This window comes from Bombus fervidus, chromosome 2 (assembly GCF_041682495.2).
Source record: "Bombus fervidus isolate BK054 chromosome 2, iyBomFerv1, whole genome shotgun sequence".
NCBI classification, from domain to species: Eukaryota; Metazoa; Arthropoda; class Insecta; order Hymenoptera; family Apidae; genus Bombus; species Bombus fervidus.
In genome coordinates this window covers 12,249,050-12,276,009 of record NC_091518.1, presented here as the reverse complement: position 1 = coordinate 12,276,009, position 26,960 = coordinate 12,249,050, and the positions used below count along the sequence as shown (strand labels likewise).

Here is a 26,960-nt window from a genome sequence, read left to right as displayed (position 1 = left end):
TCGAGCACGAACGACAAATCAGGCTGTCGATGAGAAGAAAAGAAATCGAAGGCCAGTCAATTCCGAACTAGAAAACGAACGACGAATGTAATCGACTGTACAGAACGGATCACAGGGAAGGAAGCTTTTCGTCGAATCGATAAAATTTAACTATCCCCGCTGGTTCTTTCTCCGCTCGACCGAGCATTTGGCTTCGAGCGTTTCATGTAGTCCGACTTCATTCAACTCGACCGATTCTTTTCGGTTTCCGTTCTGTATACAGCTTATCCCCGCGCGTTGCTTCTTTCCCTTCCCTCTGGTATCTACATAATCCAATATATGCTGATGCCGAGGTTCGATCAGGGTCGAAGGTCCATGCGAATCGTTTGTTAGCCCGTCCCGAACCGAACCCCTCCTCCCTATTTTTATTATGTCTACCGGGAAATCTAGCATCTCCCTGGTTTCGTCTGCGAGGAACCATCTGGCGAGTGATGTCGGCATCGCAGGTAATCCGGTAAACATCGGCGGTCGAGCTCCAATTAGTGTCTGTTTACTCTGCCCATTCCTTCCGCCCTTTTGACCATCATTCGTTTCTTCGTACCTCGGACGCCACACCCCTTTTTTAATTAAAATTTGTAAGAAGCTTCTGCTCTTTTTCGAATCGACGTTGCGAACTTCTTCAGCGACTTTGTTCGCGGTTGGCCAACTAAGTTACGCGATATAATGGCGGAGGGTAGCTTTAAAGAATAAGGACGTAGATCTGGTATCATTACGATTGTTGGAGTTAAAAACTATTATTATTTTAAGGTTTTCTTTTATTGTTATCTTGAATGATAGAAATATAAGTTTTGCTGTTATAGAGATATGTCTTCTATTTCTCTCAAGCGATGAGTAAAAGGTAATTGGTATGAAAGAGAAGAATTTTGATTATATCTGGGTAAGTCTGCAGAGAATCTCTTCCAGTTTGCCTCGCCGCGTTTATCAACGGATGCTGGCGAACGATAATATTCTTCGTGCATTCCGTCGACTAGAAACACTCGGAATAATTGTGTGTGCACAAAGAGAGAATGGAATGTAAAACGGAACACGTCGGTTAGAGGTACACGGACGTCGAAACGACGGTCTTCTCCGTATTTCGAGTATGGCGCGATTATTTCGGAATTCCCGAGGCACGCTTCCTATTTACTTCATTTCACTTTGTTTCTTCCTTTAAGCGTTCCTTCCTATTTCCGTAACGACGTACGAGGATCAATTGTTGGCAACGTTTGCATTCTACGTCGCATGTGTTTCAGCTAAGAAAGGAATTTGAATGTAAATGCTTTGGTCGCCTCGGTTGCATGTTTTCCTAGAGTAAACTGATGGAACATGCAACGTCGAATGCAAATGACGCCGACGGTCATTGCAGATTGCCACGAAAATATATAGCGGCCCGTGCCGCGAACCAACGAGAAAGAACGAGAGCTCCCGCGCGCAGGGATGGAAAAAAAACACGACGAGAAGAAGGAGGAAAGGAACGAAGAAAACATAACGACTGTTGCGACCACACTACGTATACGTAACACGTTGAAGCTCATGCACGATTATAATAAATTGCTCTGATCGGCGTACGGATAACGACGAGGGGAACGATCGTCAGAATTGTAACCTTTAAGCTCGTCGAGCCTTCCGAGAAACCTTTCCTGCGCGAGACAATGCGCGATCGTTGGTTGAAAAATCGCGAACAAAGGGGAGCTCGTGTCCTGGAAGTATTTAACGTGACCACCGTACTCAATCTTTCCCACTCCTCTCTTTCTTCTTGAACTATAATTTGACAATTTCGAGACACGAAATTCGACTTTCAGAGTCGAAGCTTTTAATAGAAATGCGATCGTCGTTGTTCTCTTAATTCGGGACCGATCGTAGACAGACAGAGATTGTTCGTCACGCGAGATGTCTCCTTGTTCGATGCGTGCGTCCGGATGATTACCAAAGTCTCGTGAAGCCAATGAGACGGTCGGTCACCCTCTATCCCCTTCGAATCGCGGAACGATCCTCCCCCGCGATCGAATAATTCGAAGAACGAAAGCTCGAAGCAATTCCGCGTCATCAGAAAGTCCGGTCGATGTTTCAAGGCAATTCCGTGGCTGGTAAGGGCTTATCACCGGGTGGCACGGCATCCAAAGCCTCGACACGGGAGCTGGTCTCCTCCTATAGAACTTCCACGAGGGTTGTTCCTTCCTTTCTCTCTCTCTCTTTCTCTCTTCCAGGATTTCACCTTTCTCTACCATCCCGCCGACGACCCTCTTACCGCTTCCACCCAACTCCTCCACCTATTTCTCCTCCTCCTCTTTCAGCCTTCTCCTCCTTCTTCGCTCCCACCTTTTTCACTTCGACTCGACCTGCCCCTCTGCCCGTTAGTCGCTCGCTGCTTGAATTCCACAATTCCAGCAGCGAAGAAGGATCGATAATGGATCCAGCCGGCTTTCCACTCTATTCTATACGCATCATTTGACACCCGGTAGACGTAAGGAGAGAAGAACCGCGAACGCCGTTGCTTCTCCTCGGTAAAGGGAAACGCGCACGCGAGAGCAAGAGCGAGACACGGAATTCAATAGATAGAAATCACTGCTATTGTCGGGGCGCTATATGACGCGACGAAATCGCGGAAAATGAGACGATCTCGAAGCCGAGGAGGAAGAAAAATTATATCGACGCCGGAATCCCTTAAGATCCACCGTTCGAGCTGCTTCCCTTTTATCCCACTACTTCTCTTCCGCGCTATTTTCCTTCTTTGTCGCTCCTTTTTCTTTTACTTATTCCTATCCTTCCGCTTCTCTACGCTTCTCGTGGGGTCAAGCTTTCCACCTTTTTGGCTCTTTTCGGCGCGAGTAACGATAGCCAAGATGCGTTCTGACAGCGGCGAAATCCTCGCGAAAATACCTCCGTTCATACTCATTTCCTTCCTTTCTTCCGTTTGCACCAGCTCACCAACGTCCTTCGGTAATCCTATCTATACGAACCCACGAGCTCGGACGCTCCTCGAGGATTCTCCCGGAGGACGCCTCTATCCTCGTATTGTCGAACGCTTCTTCGGTAGCCCCGTGGGGTCTTTCATCACCTTTCACGAGTCCAAAATGCTCCATTTATAACATGGTCACCCTCCCCGAGTCGGCCGCGATCTTTTTTCCCCACCTGCACAAAGGATGGATTTCTTCGAGTTTTCTCATACGGTCACTTTGCTGATTACGTGGAAGATAAAGTGGGCTTCTCCCTCCAACCAGATGATCGGCGAGTAAACAATTTTGGGATAAAGAAGAATCCCTTTAAGGTGAAAATTGCTTCGAGGAGTTTGTAAGAAAATTGTTTAAGTGGAATTTAGCTTCGCCAATTGATCCGGCAAACTTATCTGGACAAACCAATTGTTAGATCAATCCGGTCAGATTCCTTGAATGGATCCCACACCACGTTAGATTCAAGAACTGACGAGGATTGCCAGTCACTGCCACCTATAGGTATTGCTGTAAAAATCTGTACTTTCTCAAAAGAAACCTCGGTTAAAACAAGCTGATCTTACGCAAAGTCAAACGTTTCCCAGAATAACACGAACTCTTGTTTAAAAAGGAGATCGTATGCAAAAGTCGTATTCCGTGTTCCTGTAAAGCTGACTTAAACAACCCGTCACTTGCCCTTCGCCGGCGCCAAGATTGTTTTTGCCTCAATAAGACACGGTCATGGTCCGTCTAGTTAACGGAAGCAACTCGTTCTTTCCTCTTCCTTCTCCACCTCCTCCACTTTCCATTCCTCTTCTTTCTTTTTTTCTCTTCTCTTCTAACAACAACAGGTCCAGAAACGGATGCAGAGAAGAAGTCTGGTAGCCTGGGCCGTCGTCCGTGAGCTGGAGTTTTCGAGACGGCCGAGGCGAGATTATAATTATGCAAATGCCTTGTTGCGGGGAAGAAGAGAGCGAGCAACAGATGTCTGGAACGGCATCTTCGCGAAGGAGCATCGCAACGGCGCACGGCGGCCGCGTTCCCGCTGCTCGGAGGGCCGACGATAGAATACAAGGTGGGGCTCGGAAATGAAGAATGACTCGGAGACGTGGCCGTATTCTCTGTGGTCCCTTGTGGCTTTCGGTTCTCGTGCACGGCCGAATCGCGTCGCTGAATTCTTTTGCTCTTCCCCTGCCACGGCAAGACAGGTGGCACAGATTGCACCTCGCCACACGGCCCTGAACACCTGTGTTTCTTTTTATGAAACCTGTCGCCGTTGCCGAATTGCCACTCGTAAAGCCTCTTTACATGGTAAACCGATCTGATACCTTCGATTTTACTTGTTACTATATTTCTTGATGGGATATTCCACGACGCGATTGGCGAACGTTGGACATTTTGAATGTGAAATGAGGAAATAGGAGTCTACTAGTCTGATAGCGATATTTTAAACTTCTTCCTATACTAGAACTATAATATTTAATCGTTCGTAAACAAACAGCGTCTTTCATATTCTAATCTCTTAAAACATCAGAAATATTTGAAAAATCTGAAATATTTTTCAATGTCTCTCGTTATGAAATCGTCCGATAAATTAACACTTCTGCTGATTAATTACGATTCCTGTCATCGCTCTTAAACAAAAGTGAACTTTTACCCGCGAACGATTAGAAAGTTGAATTTTATACTTGCCAAGTGTAGTACTTGCGAGTGACGCGTACTTATAGTAACACACTATGTATTTAGTCTGTGGAAGTTGACGAATATGCTGGAAACCATGGAGACTAATTGGAAGTTACGAGGATCGTGACGAGCCTGCATGAAGCCATTCGTGGCATTTCCAGTTGTCCTGTTTATAAATCATTTCACCCCTCATGAGTCCGCACGTAATATAGAAGACAATTCTTCCTAGATCGGGTGGACCTACCCCCTCTATCCCTACCCCTGTCATCTACCACTGACTATATCGACCACGGTGCGCTCGAATGCGTTCTCTCGCTTCTCGTGACAACTATTTTGTCTCTTTCTCGAGAATTCGTAGCGAGGCGTTCTCCTTGGAAGCAGGTTCTCCTGCGCTCCCGGTGAGAGGAGCCAGCCCTTTTATTGTGCGGCACTTGGACGAACAATTCTTATTACGGAGTGGCTGTGTTCGCGCCCCAAGAAATCTCATTACCTCGTGCGGGGATAGAATTGCGTTGACGAAAAGTTCGAAAGGAGGTGTTAAGGCTCGCGCGCAAAGAGAAAATCGAAGGAGACAAAGTCCATCTAGCTGGACCACCTTCAGCCTCCAACCCCTTCTGGCCCTTTCCTCTTCGCTTTCTCCATCATTCCGTGCGACCGTTTCATCCCCCGAGCCGCACTTTCTCTCCTCGCAATTCCCCGTTTTCGTCCGCGTGGCGAGCGAGACAGGGAGCGGGAGAAAAGGGAAACTCAATTTTCCACGGATAATAAAAAACAGAGTATTACTTAGAGACGCGGAATGAACGGAAATGAAGTTTGCGTTCCCGTTGGAACAGGACGCCGCCTCGTTAGCCGCATTCTTCCGGCGCAATTATTCGCCTCTGAATTCGGGTTTCAACGCGGCCAAGGATTTCGTGGCTGCCGAACGAATCGCCTCGGCGAATGGAACATTGTGTCGCAATCTAGTTGACGAGCACAGTCTGCGGCATGTGGATCGTACCGCGTAAAAGAGAAATGGTTTAGAGCGTTCTGTATCTCTCCCTCTCTCTCTCTCTCCCTTTCTTCTTTTTCTTTTATTCTCTTCTCTATACTTTTTCTTATTTATCCCTGTCCAGCGGATTCCCTTCCTCTTCGAGTCGCGTTTACGTATCACAGAGAGTTGTGACACAGGTGTATCAAAGGGGAAATCGATGCTCGGCAGGATGGTAAACGTTGTTCAGATACACAATACACCGGGAAGATTAATGATAGCGGCCGCGGTATCATTGCGCTGGAATGCATCCCGTCGTTCATTCATCATCTCGCGCGAGAGTCGCCACCATTCTGTCGGTGACTTATTATTTATTACGAATCTCTCGTCTTCCGCCTTACGGTGGCTGTCCCACGAGAGAAATGCGTTTTCTCTCTGCCTTCCAAGATGTATCGAGCTTCCATAAATTATAACATATGGTCTCGGTTAACGTACTCGTCACGAGTCTATCCCCAAGTCGAACTATGATTAATTCACCATGGACGATCGAACGAAGAAATAAAATGAATTGAAGAACGACGGAGTATGTGTTACGATTTTACCAGAAGGCATTTAGAAGTTCGACAATACGAGGCAGGCGAGAATGAAAAGTGGAGTGCCGGAAAATGGATCAACTATAATTACGGCGAGAAACGTAGCGTATGCTGGCAACCACAGATTCGAAACGATCCATTAAACCATCAAACGGCCATTGATTTACGCTTCCTTATTGGCTCCTTGGTACCTCCTTATTATAACAGCTAAATCGAGTCATAAATCAAGCATCGTCGCGGGAAAAATCCTCCTGCGAATTTATATTACACCCCCTGCTTCGTTTTTGCTACGAGGTTATCCCTTTTTGCCCTTTGTACGTGAGTCAACTATAGTCGACTTACGGTAGCAAATAGAAGGACTTAGAATGGAGATCGCGATCGATAAAGCAAGGTTATCTTGCAATAACCACTACATCCAGTTATTTATTTATTTATATGGATGATTTCAAATTTGCTGTCAGAAGATATTCGCTTAATATTCGATATTTGTTTTCGTGTGCCCTGACAACCGCGTATCTTTAAACCTAATATCAAGCTACCTTAAAATCAGTGAATTACATTCGTCCCAAGGTTATTTTGCAAAGCTATTATACGCAGTTATTTATTTATCTATTTGGATGATTACAAATATGCTTATAAAAGAAATTCACTTATGATTGAATTTTTGTTTGTATTTCCCATAAGAGATATAACACCCGTACATATATCTGATCCTAATATCATGTACCTTAAAATCAGTAAATTAAATCTATTCCAAACACACGAAGCTGTGTCAGCTGAGTCGTGCCAACCGATTTTATAGGTAATTTCTATCCTGTTTCTAATCGCAAATCCATCGAAGATGGCGGCCGAGATGGATGGATCAAACCGTATCCCCTATCCGTATTATGTATCCCCTATAAAACAAATTGCTCCCACCTCCATCAGGATTAATTTCCTGCCGTATATTAACCATCTACCACTTCCTTATTTTCACGGATGCTATCAATATCCCTTTGCACGAATGATCACCTGACGGCGATGGTTGGTATCGCGATGGTTAGATCCGCGTGAAAATTCCAAACAAAAAAGAAAAAATCATTACACACGGATACTCCGATCTTCCATTTCGATTCGTTAGCCGTGTCTATCCATCAGCTAGATACGAGCCACCTTTCGTCCCCGACAGCCATCGAGACAGCCGCGAAATTCGCGGAGGGCAACGTCTTTGGCTGATTAATCCTCCGCATCTCGTTCCTCTCGGCATCCGTCTTGATACCGCACGCGGGCATTATCTGTAGCCGCGGAGGAGAGCTGCAGCGGTTGCATCCAGGCAAGTCGAGAGACAGCGCGAAGAGACCGAGATGAACCACGGAAACGGCAACGGATAGAGAGACAAGGACGAATATATGACGGTGGAAGAGGGAGATAGAAACGATTCAACGAGAACGAGAAAGACAGGATAAGGTAGATGGGACGAATTAAAGAGAGAGAGGCCAGCCCCCGAAACTTGGATGTAATTACTCCCGTCTAGCGTGTAAACTCTCGTCTTGTCATAGCTATCCTGGCTGCCGGGTTCAGCTGCGCCACCCGGACTTGAAATTACTCCCGCTTCCTTCTGCGAGACTAATCAGCCACGGCTCCTACTGATAAAGTAAGAATCCTGTTAGTGGCGAAATCGAGATTCCTCGAGAACGTCTAACCAACCTGTGACCAGCCTAGTTCGTTGCTGTATGAGCTATGAATCTTGTTCGGTATCGTTAATTCGAGATTGGCATGATCATTCGACTGACTGGCTATGTTGCGAGTTTATATAACTACTACGTTTATGTAAGTCTAACTGAAATGATTGCGAGATTTTCACGTTTTAAGGAATTGAATGAAAGTCGTGCGTTTATAAGGTGTACTATATCTATCCTTTCTGTGGGTAAAAATAGTCAAATACTACCGGCACTAGAGCACTTCTGTTGTAATGATTGGTACAGTGCTTTTATAAATCAGTCGTAAAGATTTGCGATCTGAACAGAACCATGAGTTTTTCATTCTTATGGCTGTGGATTATTAAAGCATAACACATCTCCTGCACCGTTTTGTATATTCCAAGTAAACGTTCCATTGTAACATCATTTGAAAAAGTGCCACGAGAAAGGCCTGAGCAGCGTATTTGTCTGATCATGAAGGAAAGCGTTTCCTACAAGGAACATTGTGTTCCTGACAGCTCTACGAGTATAGGACACTATACGTCGGTTGGGTAATTGATCGCTATTTAACCAGGACGTGCGGCGATCACTGATTCTAAATAGACCATGGAGTTTATGCCAGTGTCGAGTTGCTGGCTCGACCAATCGTAGATGCATTACTTGCGAAGAAAAAATCACTTCATCGTCGAATCGTTCGTTACGACTACGCAGACCAGTCGAACGAACGAACAATAAATATCTCGTTTTATTGTATTTTCTGACGAAAATGATTCCGTATGTCGATCCATTGCCGTTCAGTGGCGCGCATAGGCGTTCGAAATTAGAATAGGAAACGGGTCAGTAGCGTTTCGACCGGTTACTACGGACATTCGTTCCCTATGGCGTATACGCGTCCTGCGAATATAAACTAGTATGTATATATAAGATGTCCGTTCTAACTAGCTCGCAATATATCAGCATTGAGGGTGTACAAATGAATAGCGCTTTGACAATGTTTCGATATCAGTTATGCGAATATGCAACGAAACGTGTATATGAGTAGACATGTACACGAAACACGTATATAAATTAGCTGTGACTTTCATGCATTTATAGGGAATTTGAAAGTGCAAAACTGCACGGAATGTACATAATATGAAAAAATATGTAAAATATTCAAAGTATAGTGCTATCTATAATACCTGATAAGTAAAACAATTCTCTAACAGGATTCTATCTTTTTACATATATTTCCAAATATATGGATTTCCAGAAGAATTTGTTATTCTACGTATAAGTTATTTGAAAATTTAATCGGGATCTTCTCAGAATTGTTTAACAGCATTGCGAAGTTAATTAAATTCCGACATGATATACCCTATACTCCTGTTGATACTCCACGGCTTTCATTTGAGACATCTTCCTCCGACTTATATAACTTTTCTACACTTAATCGAGACACAGTCTATATACATGTACAAAGGCAAGAGCAGTGTCGAAAGAAAGCTCGGTCCAATCTGTTTGCGACACGAACAAGCCCCAAGCTGGTTCGCGCATGTCGAAGAGGAAACGGTCGAGTGTACGCGTCTGGCGTGCAGATTGGCTCGCGTCGATGTGCGTTTCGAGAGGTCGATCGACAACGAACCGTTTACACCTTTATATCATCAATCAAGCGGACCAGGTAGCGCAGGTGTATAAACGCGCGGCATCATTCCGGATTGATCGATGAGCCGGCTAGCGTAAAACGAAAGAGTACACGGTGGAATGGCGACCAGAGAGAGGAACGAGAGAATCGAACGGAAGCCGCGGCTCTGGCATTGAGAGAAAGGGACACCAACACAGATAGACAGAGATGGAGAAAATGAGAGAAGAGTCAGCTTCGAAACACAGTCGAAGGCTCGTCTATATTTTAACGGGAAGCTCGACAGAGCGTTAAAACGAGCCGTCAACGTGCCACGGCGCGAGGGTATTAATTACGAAGCGATGGACGTTGAACGCGGTTCCAACGATCCGTCCTGAAATACGGAACTCGTCCCTGACGGATATTACGTCGAAGAGATACTGGTCCCGGGATCGGCGGAAAAATTCAACCCCCTGCCGGTAATGACTTTCGACTGTAATTGGTCTGCAACGACCAGAGCCAAGCCGATCGATCCTCCGAGGAGGCTTGTTTTAACGCACCTCGATAAAGCTATTTAACTCGATCTGCTTTTACACGGGTTTTAAACACGCTTTCGCGTTTGCCATGGTTCGTTACATAGGCTCGCTAAATGGTACTTTGGTTGATGGATCTTGAGTATAGCGTTGCTCGTAATCGGAACGATGACTCGATACGGATTTTGGAACGCGTTCAACGTGTTCGATAGAATTCCTCGTGATCGTCTTGACGCTCGTCGGCTCGTCAGACAGACGTAACAAATGAAACTGGAATCTTCCCCAATTCGAAGGCTGTTCCGCTTCACGAATTCGAAGAAGTATCTATCTATAGAAAGTCGAACGTGATTGAGTTCGCGCTGTGAATCGACGATTTTTGGGGTAAACCGTGCCAACGAAAAGAGAAAGAGAAGAGACTTCAATGTCGATCCTGACCCTGTAATAGAATTCTGACAACCTCGACAATAGCGTATCTTCTGTACCGTTATAACTCGTACGATCTCGGTCGTGATATGTACTTTCCGATTTCAAGGAAGAACTTAAAGGAATCTTGAACGCGATTGAAATCTCGTCGCACGCGACGACTTGGCCTGTGTCAGCCTCGGCTCCTCTTACCTTCGCCCTTGGTAGTTGTGCGCGAGTATGGTATCGATCGTGCTCGGTGAAGTTTAATTTACTGGGACCACGGGTAAACAATTAAAAGGAGTGGATATATAGCGAACGGAGGAACGAGCGCCTCTGCTGAATGGCTCTACGAGTACCACGGGGCGGAACTAATAACATCGAGAACCGATAAACGCAAGTTACGACGTCTGGTTAACATTCCGCGGGCGACTCACCTCTCTCGGAAGAACATTCTTCCCCGTCGATCTATTCTAGTACCAGATCAAGATCCTACATTAGGTAGCACGCGAACTACCTACGTGCCTAATGTCCCTGTTCAGTTATTCGCAGCAAGAAGGCTGCACGAAGACTACGGCTAATGATACCAACGATCTAACTCCCGTTCACCTGGAAACGCCTCGCTCTGCCAGGAGATCGTTTCCAGGGACCGTGGAATTTACACGGATCGAATTTCGCAAGTTTCTCTTTATTGAGTTAGGTTCATAATGAAATTCTTATTCCGAAGAACGTTTGGAACGACGTAAATTTTGGAGAATTTGTAATCCTCCGCATAGATGGCGACAGTAACAGTGAACTATTTTGTTGCGAAATCAGATAACGTTGGTGTTCTGTTTTTTAAAATAAGTAGATAAAATGGTTGTCGTTGAAAACTAGTCGTGTAGTTATTCAGATTTATTTCTTTCCATCCACGTACGAAACAGTCATCGACTAAAATATATTACAAGATTAATAGATGTACCTACTACTATCTTGTTACTTATGTAAACTAAGACATCCTCCTACCGCTCCTCGCGAGGAGTTAAACATTCAAAAATTTCGCGTGTCTCGTATTCATAAATTATAATACATAAGCATTCTCCAGGCCGTATCCCGAGGAAGTAACCAATCCAGTTGATGCATAATCGTTTCTTACAACCGGACATCAACGAACGCTAATGACTATGTTAACATCCGCATAAATCAACTACTAAAAGCCTGAGAGACCAACAGCCGTATTTAATTCAACGTAAAAACCAGCGGTTTACCGATCTTGGAAATACTAACTCGACCTCCGAGCTTCGAATCCGAGTCATTTTTCATAACGAACAACCATTCCGTGTCGTCGATGACTACATTATCGTGGGGTCAAATTTACGAGCGTGTAACGAGATTCGAGGACGACGCGAGCCGACGAGAATCGAGAACCGGGTCTTTTTTAGATTCCTCGTAGGTCCATCTGTGCCCGTGAAAGTTAGGTTAGGAAGTAACTCGGCGAACGTGGCTCCCGAGCCACGTTCTTTGGTGACGAAATTATCGTGGGCTCCGGTGTCGTTTATTTCCCCAGGGCAAGGGCCAGCTCTACGTACTCCTCTCTTAACGAGATTATTGTCGACCTGACGCGGACGTGTCGATATAACCAATCCCTAGGAAGTACGAATGCGTATACACGCGTGATTCTCGTTTTCTCGCGTGGTGGCCGCCTTTCGATAAGCCTTAACGAGAGACACTTTCTCGATACGACAATACGACAACTCGCCCCCCTCGTGCAACACGGAAAAATACCGTTACACGACACCGAACCACTTTTCTTATCCCTCGTAGATCAAAGTATTTTTTGGCATAAACGATCGCAACGGCGATCTGAAAGTTTCACGTTTAATTATCGCCAGAGTTATGATTCGGAACAGATGTCCGATAGCTGTTGGTAATAATTAACAAGCTCCTGGACTGGTTTCACCCCCTTGGTGAAAGGGTTTTGCGTTTCGTACTGGATCGATCGAATTGTTAGATAGTATCTCATTCTTTCGTTATAATTTACGTCTCTGTTGCGTAAGGAAGGAGAGTGTAAATTCTCTTATCTATGGACGAGATATCTCGCCATGTGTCGATGACGCTGATGCAACGTGCTGGGACTTGTCGGCCACCTAGGGCGAGATACATCATTCGGTTCTGAGAAGAAAAGATGACACGCGATAGAAATCAAAGACAGTTGTTTGGATTTTTGATCAACACAATGGAGACATAAATTAGCAAACATGAGCACCTTGATCTTTTTTAAACTCCAGACACTGTATTTATGTCTCACTTCCATTTCTTCTTAAACAATCTACTCTACTAATAGTCAGAATCTTCAGGCAAAAAGCACTTGAACTTTCACTTACGCGAAACAACATTCAGTCTTAAATATTGAAAAAAAAAAATGAAATATTTAATGCATAAATTAATATTTATAGAAATGAATATTAATATAAATTCAAATAAATGAAATCATAAAATATCTCACCCCTAAATGCGAAGAGTTTAAAAATTCTAAACTGCAACTTGCTGAAACCTGTAACAGAAAATTATAAACTCCTTTTAATCTCCTCTGTCTTCCAATCGATTCGATGCAATCTTCCATTTAGAAAATACGTTTAAATCTATCCTGCTAATATTACCTGACAATAGCGCTTGTTTCGTCATTGGCGCTTCCTACGGTATTAACCAACCCTCGAAAAATATTCAATTACGGCGTAACATTGCCCGATCGTCTTGCGAATGGAAACAGGGAGGGAAGGAAGCCGCGCTATCGTAAGGTCGGTGCGTCTCAATAATTCCGCGTATTGCGAAGAGGGGAGGTCTAAGTGGCACGCTACACCAACGCATGCTCCTACGAGTCTCGTTTTCTCGCAATTCTCGTTGGCATCGGATTTCGCGATGGGTCAGCTTGGAGACTGATAACAACAGGACACAACGGGGGAAGAGAGAATCATCGTGACACCGAGCAATCAGCTGTCCTCCTACCAGGAAGAGCGGCGCCTGTGTCTTCGTGAACGTCGTTGGTCGTCGAGCAATACCGTCGCGCCGCGCTTACAGAGATGTCCCCGTCAAGCAGACGCGACAATAAAGCTAATTGTGGCCCTAACGTGAGAAAGCCTGACCGTACGTTCGTATATACGAGAGATTTCAATTACGCCTCGTTATGCCGGCAGATGGGCATAATAGTCCTTCTAGCGTTGCTGCCGACGCTTTAGGCGTTCCAAGAGAGCCAGTTGGAACGCCTACACCACGACTTCGAAGCCGAACCTCCGGCCAAGCTGCTGCCTACCTCCTTCGCCGCAATAACGGGGAAAACGGCTGACGGATAAAAATGGAATTTCGCGGGAAATCCGATTTACCCCGCCTTCTCCCACGCGTTTCTTCCCTTCTCTTCACATACGATTCTATTAGCCGTTTCTGCTTGTTCGCTTCGGGCTCTACTACGACGTCGGACACTTTGAAGAGATACGGCTGTATCTTTGTAAAAGCGTAACGTTCTGTGGCGAGGTTCTTAATTAAAGCATTACGTAGTGATACCGATTGATGTAAGCGACAGTTATTGCTAGAGTGGATACTTGTGGACAAGTATTTTACCTCTTTTAATAGAAATTGTAAATTATTCGGTGATAAGGAAAATCGAAGGGATTTCAGAAATCCAATTTCAGAATACCAACAAGTAAGGAAGGTAAAGTGGAATCGATATAGCGAATTAGATGCGTGAAAAATTATTATAGTCATTGATAGAATTGACGGTGGTTATGATTAAAACTTACGTGTATCCATACTTTGGTAATCTATCTATTGGCACGTCGAATCAAAAGAATCAAACCGAGACTTTGACAATTCGTCCATTCTACAGTCTGGCGTGTAAACTTCGACGCTTCGGAGATACTAAAATCTTATTATATCCTTCGATGAAAGGGTCCTATCAACGTCGCTTCAAAGAACTACTTAGCTGCGATATCGTAAAGGGTTCACGACCCTGCCGATATAATGACGGACATAATGGTCAATGGTGGATAAGTGTAACGCATCTTCTAGAAGTAGAGCAAGTGGTGTGTCACTAACTACGTTGTAACTAAGTAGTATAGTTTTGTCGCATAAGTGAAGTAATTCAGCAATTTAGCACGCGTACGTGTCGTATAATACATGCGCTGTCGTTTATTGCGTACGTTATTGCGCTACCTGAACCGTAACTCGAAACACAGAATTCGCGTTAAGGATAATTTTCGCGAAATTAATAGATCGTCAAGCGAAACGATTACAAGTCGCGCATGACGAATTGCTGTCGATTTAAATACTTTTCAGGTCTTTGATTTTCACTTGCAAGTCGGAACTATGGTGTTAAAGAATGGTTAATTTATGCGAGTCGAGTAGGCGTACTGGACGCCAGTTAAACGCGATTACGCTACACTAATCGCTCGTGTACCGGTAGTAATTTTCGTTCGTTAGTCGGATCGAAAAAAAAGTGCGCGCTAAGAGATCGGGCATTGACAGTGCTCGAAACGTCGGATTCGAGGCACGAACGAATTCCTTGGACGCGTACGTGTACCGGCAAGAGGGAAATTGATACGTTATTCGTGGCACCGGCAATATAATCAACGTATTTACCCGATCTGAAAAACAAGTAGCGTGCAACGAGCGTATTTATGCGCAACAGCGAAAGGTTTAACGAGGTGCTCGCGGCCATCGCGTATACGACCGTAGCCACGTGTAGTCGTATAATTCAAGACACACACGGTGCTTTCTGAATGCCTCTCAACTCGCATAAAACTCGCGTTTCTCGTTTGCCGCGCCGTCCATGTCGCCCGGACTACTTATTACGCAGTCCAGCCACCGAAGGAAAACGCGAATCTCTCTAACTCGATGAAAAAGTAGCTACCAAATAGAAGTTACTGCCTTGAGTCTACGACTGGAAGTATAGTCTGCACTTAGATCAAACCTTCGAACACGAAAGTTTTGCGTTCTATGATTATCGCTCGCGTAGATACACCTTAATGACAACCGTTGACAAGCAGGTAGGTAGAAATTTACAATCTCTACTTCCAATTTAAATTTGTCCTTCCGTTTTTATTCGATACTAGAAATACTAGTTTCCTTTTCTGATATTCCTCTTGAGTATGCCCTTGTCATGTCTGTTATTATTTTCAATAAAATACAAGAAATACTTCATCACTTTCTTTCAAGTCCATTTACTCCTAGCAATCCAGATAATACTTTCTTTTAACTAATTGTATAATTATAATTGTTAACGAAAATAATTCTGCTAATTAATATCAATCAATCAGAACGGTACGATTGGTTTAAATAACGCTGCTGGTCTTTGTAATATTAACCCATTAGCATTCACGGTCACGCGTCAGGAAATTTGCCGCTCTGCCATACACAACGTTTAACGTGAAAACGTAAGTATACCAATGAAGTCAATAATTACAATTTTACAAGCTTTCATCTCAACTATTTCGACTACCGATCAGCGCTCAACTAAGACGTACAAAGCGATTTCGGATGGATTTACGGATCCACGTGACGGAGATTTCTCCGCGCGATCTCCTGTAGACGCGGAGGATCGCGTGGCTGGAAATACGGACCGCTGTCAGCGAATAAATCGTCGAACAAAAACCGGCGAACGCTTCCCACCATTTCGAATCCCTCGCTTTACGACAGCCTCGGGAGATCGCTTGTTCCTGTCCCCGTTTCTCGTACAGACGCGTTAAATCCGTTGTGAAAGGGTTAAAGGAAGGATCGAGCCGCTTCTGCAAACGTGGATCGAGCGTTTCTCTTGTCGCGGCAGCTACGGCGAACGGTTACAATGCGTCACGATTTCGGCGACGGGCACGGATCACGGCTTGATCGTTATAAATGGCCACGTGGTCATTGTGCCAACGCGACTGCAACACGCCTTTGTCGTTCCGTCCAGCAAGGCCCGTAGCCGATTGCTCAGCGATTCATTTTCGGCTGGTTTGCGACCGGTCGCTATTTATCGCGACCGCTCGTTAACCGAGGATTCTTTTCTCGTTTGTTCCGAATGTCGAAAATCGCGACTGGATGCGACACACGAAAATACGGATAGAAAGTGGCGCGGAAATTTACGTAGCGCGTATCCCGTGCGATTTTTCGTGCGGTTACGTTCGAGGAAGAATTGGAGAAAGGATAATGAGGCGAAGAATGGGTGTTTTTGTTCCTGAGTTTGCTAATGATCGTAGGATGGGTGTATTTTTTTTATCTAAACAGGTTCTGGATAATACCATTTGTTATTGTCAGGCAAATAATATAGGAGAACAAAAGTAATAGTATTATAAAATAATGATAGAGATCGAATACAACCTGCAAGGTATGCTTCGTTGAATAAACAGTTGAGATTAAATCACAAAATATTTCTGTATAGGATATAATGTATGAATGCTATCGTCGAAATCTGAAACGTCGAATACGGCCCACTTGTCACCGAGTAATGCCTCTAACAATGAGTAAATGTCACTCACTGTGAACGAAGCTTAATAATGTATAAAAACGCGTAGCTTTCGCTCCTGCTATTTCGTGAATTATGATTTTCTCTGACAAGTGTAAAAAATCATACGCGATCGTACGTATGTGTACATAAAGCGTCAATTAAAAACATAGAAAAATCACAGCAATTAAATTTCCCAGAAAAATGAACACGTTTTCTAAATTAATTCGCCACCTGTCAAATCGTTGTCTATTACGGCGTTGTCTATTGTCCGTTTACGCCGATTCTCTTTCCGCTCGTCGTCGGATAACGCAGACTTTACCGGCGTTTGTCATCGACGCGCGCCACGAAAATATAAATCGTAAACAGGGCAGCCGAGCCACAGGTTGAGGGGGGCCACGGTGAGCGAGCCAGAAACGAGAATAAATTCCACCGCGTGATAGCTGAAACTTCGCGCGAAACGAGTCGCGCCCCTTTTCTTCCTTCGCGTTACACACCCTTCCTCGACTTTCCTTATTCACCCTTTCTTGCTGTTCCTTATTCATCCACCCGCTCACCCCCTTTATTATCGAGCACGACGCGCGTAGCACGTACCGAAAAACGCATACCCCGTCGTTCAACTCTACCCGTGGCCGTTTCACCGTCTAGTTTCACACGAACCAGCCAATTTTTCTACGTGTCGAACGACTCCGCCGTCTGCGAAACGTTGCATCGGAATACGTAGCTCGAACGTGTTGCACACGTGACAGTGGCACGTGGGTGGAGATACGAATTCGTTGATTTCGTTTGATATCGCAGAATAGATGTGCGCTGGTCCGTTCTGAAGATTTTATTCGCAGATCGAGCGAGAATTTAGAAAATTTGCCGTTTCGATTGTTGAAGCAAATGTGCTAAGACTGAAGTGTATTTTCGCACAATCTTTGATTTCCTTTCCGACCTTTGATGAGGATATAATCTATATAATATTATTTATACTATACAATCGAATGAATTGTCCACTCGTAGGATTCGTGTTTTTGGTAAGCGAAGCGAAATCGCATTGCGACTTTATAAACGAAAGTAAATTGTAGAACGGAGAGATTCGCCAATTATTGTAATCAAGTGAACTATCTACTTATTGTTAGCTTTAATCTAATACATAAATTCTATATTACTAAATTTTATATTCGTAGCTGATTATCACCTATAAGTTTCTCCGGACGTGGTTGATTCTATTGTTCCGCGTGTTCGCAAAGAGTTTCACCGTTCAATAGAATTAAAGGGTCACCTACTCGGGATGACTTCATCGCGCGATAATATACCGTGTGCCTTAAAAATTAGACGCTCGTATAAATAACATTGTAACCAACTTGAAACCCGATCCTGTAATCATCTAATGCTTGTTACTATGTTATACACGAATTTTGAGATCACATCTTACAAAGAGAGAATCTTGCCAACTCGCATGGAACGAACGTATTTCGCAGGCCCTAGAAACCCTAGCATACGGACACGAAAGTTTAAAGTATTGATTTCCCAGGGATCGCCACTAATCTTCAACGTCAGGTGAGTTACAGGGTTTTCTGCCATTTTCTCTTCCTCCTCCCCGCCCCCTTCTCTCTCGAGGAGCTCCTCAAGAGAGAAAGGCATCCGTTCTCCGTTTTATCGCCCGAACGACTGCTCGATTTTCGAACGTACGAATCGACAAATCGAATTCTAGCTGTTTGTTCACCGAAGCCCTGCCTCTCTCCATTTCTTTCCTCTCCCTTCTACTCCTGTTCTTCTTTACACAATCCCGTTTCTCTCTCCTGCAGCTACGTGTTACGTATGTGTGCAGTCGGGAGAATGGACTGACGCGATTCAATTTGAAAAAACGGGAAACAACCAAGGCGTCGTCGGAGTCGTCGTGTTCACGAAGGTGAAACAATATTTTAACCGGGCTAGAAGGGGCTTCGAGGGTCCTTTGTCCTTTCGTGTTCTCCAACGAGAGAACGACTTCGAAACAATAATAACAAATATACACCTGCCAAACACTTTGCGTGTCGATAAAAAGGACCGCTCGCTTTTGAGATCCAATCTACTCGAATGTTTCCTATACCATTCTGTGCACTGTACACGTTGCCCTAGTTATCACGATACAATCGAAAAGAGGATGATTCTACGTGAAAAAATAAATCGGGAACGTAGAATACAGTTTTTTCATACGATTTCTCGTTCCGGAGAAATTTTAATTTGAAGTAGGCGTTATCCAGACACGTGTACTCACGGAATTTCAAAGCAGATTTTTTCTAAAAGAAAGCAGTCAACGGGAGAAAATTTACTCTATACCTCCCTTATTTCTTGCACATACAATGGTTCCCTTTTTGATTCTAATAACTGAAACATTCTGCGTATAAGGAACCTCTCGACGTTCTACTAAACGTGTCCGATACGGAAAAGTTTACCCTTAAGCAACTAGATACCACGACAGGGAAGTTTGCTCTCTCAATTATCATCTACGAAAACGGACTATATTTACGTGGCATTTCGAAGGCCGCATTTTAACGCGAACATACGATTCTCGTTTGAGCTGCTATCAATCGTCGGCGTCGTAAAGTTCGCACATGGATCGCGAGATCGTTGCGTTCCAAACGAAGTATCGTCGGACTAGCATTTGTTCTCCTTCTGTATGACACACGCTTCGTCGTGTCCTCTTATCGTTAAGTAGAATCGATATCGTGTCGCGCCCAGAAGCCCCGGTCACGCCCCTGCAGGTTACTGCACCCATCGGCCTGTCGACCAGCAACGGCGATCGTTAAATCTTTTCGCGGATATCACTGTGTTATTGTATCCATCGTCGACCATTCGATGACTCGCGATTCCTGCGAACCGATATATGATGCACGCTCACTCGTCTTTTGTCGTCTCCTACGCTCCCTTATTTGTCAAAGTTTCTCTGCGTCTTTGTTTGGAACAAAAACACCATGAGACGAAGACATCGTGAAACAGAAATTTCAGGAAATTCATATGAGGCAATTCAGAGAAATATACATATGTAAATTTGTTGATATTTGTGGCGTTCATAAGCTAAAGTTGTTAAATCCATTTTCTCAGATTTTTCAAATTTTGGTGTCAAAGTATTTCGATTTACGCTTATCTTATATAATTCCATCAATTTTTCCTACTTTTTATCTTATAAGGTTAACCGACTTGGCAGGTAAGCGGTACATTTACTGAACTTATCGATATCATAGATATCGGATCTGTAACGTCGAGTATTTATACTTTACTTTTAATATACTATACGAATTAGGTTCCGATTGATTTTATAGACTTGTCAAATTCTTCCAGCCTGCTCGAGCAATTTGTCCTTAAATCGCGACCATTCGGTATATTGCTCATCGGAATGGTTTCCGGTGTCCATCTAGATATTTCACGACACATTGCACACAGGCTTACCGACGCCGACAATGAAATCGGAAACTGCGGTGAACAGCCTCGCTCTTGGTACTCGAAGACATCCGTAAGTACCTACGCGAAAAAGGAACCTAGCCACGCACCCGCGTCTTATGAACGCATAAACATAGAACTCGCCTACTAGAAACACTTTACAGTGTAAGCTCGATCGAACTGCCGAGAAAACCCGGAAACGATCATTGTTTCACATGGAATCAAAGATCGAGGAGAAAAAATTGCAAACGACGCGCGTTTCGCGCGGTGGCGACAATAGAACCGGTCGCATCGATTTTTATTAGAATCGATCTGTATATTCCGTGGCTTGCGGCCAACCGACGTGTCCACTGACCTCGATACAACGAGCTCGATAAACCAGCCACCCCCTAGCACTCCCCGTTACCTATCGATCGGACGGTGGATCGATATTTTCATCCACTTCCGTGGAGCGTGTCGCGTGGACGAAGAGAGAGAGAAAGAAAGGCAGAGAAAGAACGTACAGAATTGTTCTAACTTTCGGCCCCGACGTTGACAGAGCCTGACCCTCGTTCCCCCTCTCGGGCACCGATTAAAATTACATTTGTTCCCTTCCACGCAATCAACGTCAGACTCAACGATCCAATATTTACCCTCGCGGCAGCAGAGTAGTGGCCCTTCGCGGTTCGAAATCCCAAAAATCAATAGCGAAAAGGGTCACCGGCCTCTCGTTGCAGACTTCGAGATGAGCAGCTGCTTGTCAATCTCCGAACGATCGAGAGTGCTAATAATGATGGTAATGTGATGAGCAGTAATGAAAGTTAATACCAAAGTAACATAACAGAAATAATTGTTGAGTTTTGGGTATATGCGTGATAATTCTGTAAGTGGAATTAGATGGAATAGGAAGTTATTTTTTTGAACATTAGTTTATTAACTCTACTATATAAATGGTCTAATGAATACAGATTATAATTACAATTCAAGGGCTCGGTAAAAGATTGCTAAAAATGGATTTTTAAAGAAACGAGATAAGCGAGATAAGTACAGTAATCGATGCGTAACATTCTTAATTGTTTAGAGTACTTTATTATGCATTTCGAAGTCTTTATGAATAAGTACGCTAATGTGTTTTAATACTTAGGATCATACGATTTTCTTTGTTCGTTTAGTTTAACTATACCAATAGTTTTCTCTGATTTTGTCACTCGTACCATTTGTTTCTCCGATATAGTTGATCCCTAAACATCGAACACTGTCTTATACCAGCCAATAACTGGAGTAGCTATCACGGCTGTATCACGTGCTTTACACGCGAATGTATCGTTTAGCTGCATCGACCGGACTCGTACGAGTCATAGAGGCAAAGTGCAAGAACAAAGAAAAGAAAGAGGGAAGTCATACACAAGAACGAAGTTCAATGAACACCGTTATTGAACCTAACCTGATCACGAGAATATCGACAAGCTTTTATGACAATCTTTTTATTCGAGAGTTAATCAAGGATGAATTAATCGTATAAGTTTTCATGAACGAGTTCTTCTCGTGATTCATCCTGCCTATTTCTTGTTCCTTCGCGAGATTAAATGAACCACAAAAATAACGACGATCGCTGTTCACCATACGTGAAAAACGGACGAAGCAATTAACAGATCGCCCTGTGGCAACCTATCGCGGACCCGTCACTCGTCCAATTTTTTCCTCTGCTGTCGCCACGTCCACGGCTCCTATTTTAGGCGAACACCGGCTCCATTTCTCAAGCGTACCGTACAGGGATCGTCGTTCACTAAAATTCTTTCCTTGTTCCTGCGAACGTTATCCATCCGAAACGTGTGTCGACGCATTCCTTGAGCCACCCCTTACACCTCACGAACGGAGAGGGCGCACAACAAAAAAAATGTCTTCGAAAGGGCGTCGCCTTTGGCCATTACTAATACCAATGACACGAAGATGAAAGATAAAAGAAGACAATGGCAGGAGACAATGACAAAATGAAAAAGGATGTAGAAGAATGTACCAACTTTAATAACTAGCATCGCGGTTTGTACGTTTAGGACCGTTCCTAGTAGTGGAATGCATTATTTTAGATAAAAACGTCAGTTTAACGCGTTTAATCGACCAATTATTTTTATACGTTATCGCGCTCATTCGTCTTCAATTAATTTTGTTCATCACGAAAACTTCAAATGTCAATTTATTAATGTCAATATATTAATAGAACGCGGTTTCGAATTAAGACGAACAATCGCAAAAATAATAACGCGAGATTTGTGCAATGTGTTAAAGTTTCGTGGATCTTCAAATGCTCTTCGTACAATTTAATAGCACGAGATTGCTTTGTCGATTAAAATGATTAGGTAAAATCGACTATTCTATATTTCAAAATATAAAAATATTTTGTTTCATATTTTTGTATATTTTTTAAGTGTGATTTATTTCGCCATTGTTTTGAGTATAAGTTTGATACTTTTCTATTGACTCTAAATAATTTTCCATATGACGTAGGAAATATCACGTATAACACATATGCTACATGGTGATTGGTTAGAAATTAGAAAGTAAAGAGGAGGAGTCAAAATCCAAGACATATAATTGGATACCAAGTGAAATTTGTAGTGGGAGGAAATGAAAGTGGAAGTGTCTGCGCAACTGGTTGACTATAGAAAAAATCCAGGACAGGAGGGGAAATTGATAGAAACTAACTGATATTAAGATGCCTAGTTTGTAACTTAGTTTCTTAGAAATCTTTATTGTTTTATAATCTTTCGTTGTTCCCCTTAGCTATAGAACAAACGAAGAAGAAGAAAGGAAATAAACACAGGATAAACGAAAACGACGGTGACATTGTTACCACGAAAGCGAAACCAGTACTAAATTTAATTAATATTCGATGACGCGTCACGCTCAGGTGCGACCAAACTGACCGGATGTACGAACCCTATGGGACACGATTTTACGAGCTACACGCGAACTCTTCCTGCCACGCATCCGACCGGGTCTCTTTAGCCTTCCCCACCCAAGTAGCCACGCTCTTCTTCGGTAGCTATTCCCTCTACCGTTCTTCGTTCGTGTCACGAAAGAGTCAAACCACCTACCACGAGGTTTCATCAACGGCAGTACGCACGTCGGCGCGCGTGACTCGCATTTATCCGTCCGCTTTTTTGTCGAGCCACGGCCAATTTTCCAAAGTCCAGCGGGCATTAATCATAGAAGAGACGAGGCTAATAACCCGCTGGATTCGTGTGCACCGGCGAGCTCAGACGGAAGAAAAAAGAAAGCAAAACGAAGAGACGAAGAAAGAAAAAACCGTGACAGGACCACCATAGCTATTGTCGTCGTCGGGGTAACGTCTACGGAATTGCTATACGCTCGGAAACGAGACGTTCAAGAGTTTTCTCGTGTTAATCAAAAAGTCTCATAAAGGTTGGACGATATGTAGTATCGTAGTGGTGAACGTAACGAGCCATCGTTCTAGACTGCAATGATGATCTATTGGACAGGGTACTCTCTTACAGTTGGGTCATCTTCCTCCTCGTATGACACACACCTTCTTTATTTATTTATGACCGTAATCCCTCTGATATAGTGTGTTATATGTGTACATTACTGCTCAAAAGCGTGAGCGGACTCTTTTCGACAGAATATTATTTCGAAATTACACACAGGAAGACTCAGGATGGTTTATCCTTACGGTACGATAAAGTCTGCTAAAGTTAGAAGTTAATATAATATAGAAAAGTTAGTATTTGGATGTGTCAAGTATTAAGGAGCAATTTTATTATTTCATTATTCTTAGATTATTTGAGTGTCGAATTATACATACGATAGATTCTTCGAAATTAATAAACAGACAAAATGCATCTAATTCCAGCTAATTGTGTCCTTTATTTTGATATACCATCGATAAGATTGCAAATAAACAACTTACATTTCATATATGATATACAATGTTATTTCCAGAAGAGCATAATTTACCAAACAACTATTGGTTACGATCTTTCGTTTTCCAATTAATTCATACAGCTTAATGAGATTCACGTATTGTTGTTACGTACGAATCGATCAAGACGTGCGACGGTGTGTGTACATGTAAGAAAAGACGAACAGTTTCGATGAAACTGGTTCTCAAGGAGACTTCGTCGAAGAAGGTAGAAAATCGGTATGGACGGTCCACGGCGTCCGACTAGGTTCATTAAAACTGTCACGGCTATATTTTCATAGGTAGACTTCCCAACTACCTTACTACTCGAGTTAATAAGTCAGAGACGAGGGTAACGCTTGAATCGTCGATTCGCGAGGTTTTTCAACTTTCGAAGCCAATGGACCGAGAAAAGAACTCGTCACGCGCGAACAGATCCGAACAACCGTGAGCACGGCGCTTTTCGATTCGCAGAGCTCTCCCCCTTTTGCAGTCGCATCGCATCGGTTTTTAACCGGTTCTCGCTGTCGTTCGCCGATGGGTTTACGCAAGTATGTAGTTCGGTAGTCGGACGACTATTTTATACGGCATCCTTTGTTTTTCACGGACCGATACCAGATAACGATAAAACGCTTATCTGGCCGTTAATGAAATTTACGATTGCAGGAAACGGCGATTTCGCGGGTTCGTGCGTACATATTTTTTCGTTGGACGCGGCCCAGCCGCAGAATTATGCGTTTGACTAACTAACAGGGCAGATTTACAACCGGAGACTGTGCGCAAAAATGTATTCTCTCGTAGGAAGAGATAGAAAGAGTATTCTACACGTACACGTACAGGTACACGCAAACATGTCCCTGACAGTGTCCCTGTGGTTTTTAAGATTCTCTCGCGAACAGTCTCGAGAACCATCTGCGTACCGCGAGAATCAATCCGACTGTAAATAACAGCCACTCGTAAAATCCGTCGAACGGCTGGGACGTAAAATCCTGGATACCTTTTAGTATGCTTTAGGCTGATAAACGCGTAGTCGAGTCGACGTAAATAAAAAGCAATTAACGATAAATTTTCGTGCGTCGAGACGTGGAGCGGGCGGCCCGCCGCGAGACGTCACTCGCGAGACTCTGGCCCCGCCAACAAGCAACCAGACCCGCAATTATGACGCGAAAAGTTTTAATTAAACCGACCGTCCGGAGCCGATGCGGTGGAAAAACGAAGAACAAGTCCGATCTAGGATCGAGGGTACTTTGTTCGACCGTGGTCTGCACTCTACATACGTGTGCACTTGTGCAGTGTGCATTGCCTATCTTCATCCTTCCGAAGCTTCCGTGAAGCTTCCCTTTCTCTTCGCGCTCCTACGGCCCGAGGTTCCTCTCTCATATTCTTCTTCCACCCACTCCGATTACAACCAAGCTCGTTGATGGTGTTCGGTTTCTGATTATCGGAAATCGATCCCAGGCAGGCCGTTAAGGACACGGTTGACTAAGCGATAGGTGTGCCTTCGCTTGTGCTTCTCCGCTTTCGCCAGGATAAACGTACAATCGCTGGACTCGCGATCTTCTTCCGTTGTTTTCGTTGTACGTACACACGTTTTTCCAACCCCTTCTGCGTTTTCCGCGACGTATTATCGCAACCAAGCTGGCTATGCATCTCGTTGTGTATCTGGCCGTTCTCGAGACCGCGAGAATAATTGCCCCGAGAAAGATTGACGTTCATCGGGCTGTTTGCGCGCGCCTTTAATTTCGGTAATAAATTCGACGGGATCCTCCGCCGATAGGGGGCTTCTCCCTTTTTAATTGAAACGTCCTATCGAGCCTCTCGAGTATTTTCAATTTCCCCTCTGGGCAATTCTGTCGGCCACTTTAATAACCGTTAATGCGCGCGCCGCTCGATTTGACTGACATCGAGAGAGACGAAGGAAACAGCGTACGACCAGAGGATTCTCGAGCTTCGCCAAATACATCGGACCGGGCGTCCACCAGACCGTGGCCGGTTCTTTTTCCCTCGATTCGTCCTTCCTCGTTTCGACGAGCTTCGATTCCTGATTATCGGAAATCGATCATCGACGGCCCGTTAAGGACACGGTCTCGTAAGTCGTCAGCGTGCGCGCCTCTTCCTGGAGTAAGAGTCCTGCGAGATTCGACGACGCGCGATTCGAGACGGTCGTTCACATTTAAATATCATCGCGCGTCGCGTCACACACCCGTCCTCGCTACGTGAACTTTCGAAATTCGCCGGGTTTCTTTGGGATTTACTTTAGGGTCTACTAGGATCCACTTTGGAATTTTACAAGTGTTCCTTCTGAAGAAAATTAATTTTATCCCTTCGCATTCGCGTAATTTCGTTCGTGTGACATTTTCGACGAAATATTTCACGTATTTAATATTTAGTATGCTATAATACTAAATGTTTCGTTTCGTGTAAAGTAAAAGATCAAGAACTTTACTGTAGTCTCTACAAATCCAAGAATAAAATATCTGAATTAATTTTTGCAGGAATCTGTAGATTCATAGATGAAATATTTCGCATACAAATTTCTTACCAAAACTGACGACAGCGTTGCGTTAGGAATACCTAATCAATAACATCGTATAAAGGACATTGTTGCGTCGTAAGATTTTTCACAGATCCACAGACGAGAAAGGATTAACTATCCCGAGTCTTTGAAATTAAAAAGAAATTCTTAGGTTGAAACTACCTCTAACACTACTCCCTTATCCTCAATTAGAAATCAAATCACGACACCTTCGTCTCAAGAATACCATGAAACCAACAATCTCCGCGTTCCAACGTTGCAC

General features: G+C 43.9%; 2 protein-coding genes across 3 annotated transcripts in view; both read right to left on the bottom strand.

Annotated features, from left to right (window-relative positions):
• LOC139998066 (discoidin domain-containing receptor 2) overlaps window positions 1-26,960 on the bottom strand; it is a 134,671-nt gene that overhangs the window by 81,845 nt on the left and 25,866 nt on the right. Inside the window, exon 2 of one of the 2 annotated variants that reach the window (XM_072022297.1) lies at window positions 12,891-12,938. The exons of the other annotated variant lie outside the window; for it this stretch is intronic. The gene's annotated coding sequence lies outside the window, so the exon portion shown is untranslated. The remainder of the gene's footprint in view (window positions 1-12,890; window positions 12,939-26,960) is intronic. 2 annotated transcript variants of the gene reach the window in all.
• Window positions 1-26,960, bottom strand: part of LOC139998063 (discoidin domain-containing receptor 2) — a 399,507-nt gene that overhangs the window by 356,979 nt on the left and 15,568 nt on the right. The gene's annotated exons all lie outside the window — the stretch shown is intronic.